The following is a 1393-nucleotide window of genomic DNA, read 5'->3' on the forward strand; positions in this document are numbered from 1 at the left end:
GGGGGGGGGATTTTAACCCTATGTAGACTAGTTTTTACTAACTCCTTTCTGTTTTTCCAAGTCATTTTTGCTGTTTTTTTTTACTATTCATATGTAAGCTTTTACATTTTCATTCATTTAGTTTGTTCTTTATTGTGCCTACACACATTTTAATAGCCTCATTTGTAAATGAATTCACCATTCTTTGTACCAGAAACACTTTTTGAGTGCCTTTTAAAAGAGACAATATTACAAAATGAAATTTGCACTTTAGATTAGTTATAAACTGCCTTAGTTCATAGATGTAATAATTTATTTTGGTTATCAGGAATGCACAGATATATCGGCCGCCGAAACATATCGGCCGAAAATTGCACTTTTGGCATAATGCCGAAAGGGCAATTTACCTGCAGATACATCGGCGCATCCCAGGTTTCTTTCCTCCCCGTTGGGCGCTGCTTGGTGTCCCAGCAGGGAGGAGAGAAACTGTGATAGCTGGCCGAACGCTGCGGGAGGAGAGCGCTATGAGCGGCCGGCGTCTCCCACACTGCTCAGCCTCCTATCACAGTCCGACAGAGCGGTGTGTGGGCGTAGACAGCGCTGTCACAGGAGGCTGAGCTCTCCTCCCCGCACCACTCGCTCAGCCTCCTGTGACAGCGTGTCAGTGTGAGTGTTTGTACATAATTGAGGACATGGTATGTGTACTATATCCTCAATTATGAATGAATGGGAGTGATCTGCATCACCTCCTGCTCATTCATAGTTGTAGTTATAGTAAACATACTCTGTCCTCATGTTATCAATGAACAGGAACACTCATAGAGGATTCCTGTTCATTGATAACAGAGTCTGCAGAAAAAGAGATTGAGGTGTTCTCAATCTCTTTTTTCTATTTTAAAAGGGAAATATCAGGGGTCTGTTTAGACTCCTAATATTTCCCCAAAGCCCCTAAAAGTAAAGTAAAAACGAAAAATATTTAATAAAAACTGAATTCATAAATAAAAATATGTATGAGAAAAATTAAAACGTTTATAAAAAAATAAATAAAAATAAAATATTTTAAAAATGTGAAAAGATTAAAATAAAAAACATTTTTGGTATCGGTTTCGACCTGACTTTTTTAAATTTCGGTTTCGTTTCGGTTTAAAAATTTCCATTTCGGTGCACCTCTAGTTATCATAATAATTTGTTTCACTGTGCAATATTCCCCCATCCTGTTTTCCGTGGAACAAAAAGATGGTAACCCTATGATGGCAGACAGGAGCGGTCATTTCATACCACTGTACTAGCCCAGCCACTGAACCTTTGGATGTGGAAATACATTCCATCTAGGTTGGGGGGAGCACTTTGACATATTTGCCATGGATGCCAGATAGCCTTGTCCCAGCTAGGAGATAATATATTCCTGGGGATT

Source organism: Nanorana parkeri, unplaced genomic scaffold (assembly GCF_000935625.1).
Source record: "Nanorana parkeri isolate BGI_ZX_2015 unplaced genomic scaffold, ASM93562v1 scaffold42, whole genome shotgun sequence".
NCBI lineage: Eukaryota > Metazoa > Chordata > Amphibia > Anura > Dicroglossidae > Nanorana > Nanorana parkeri.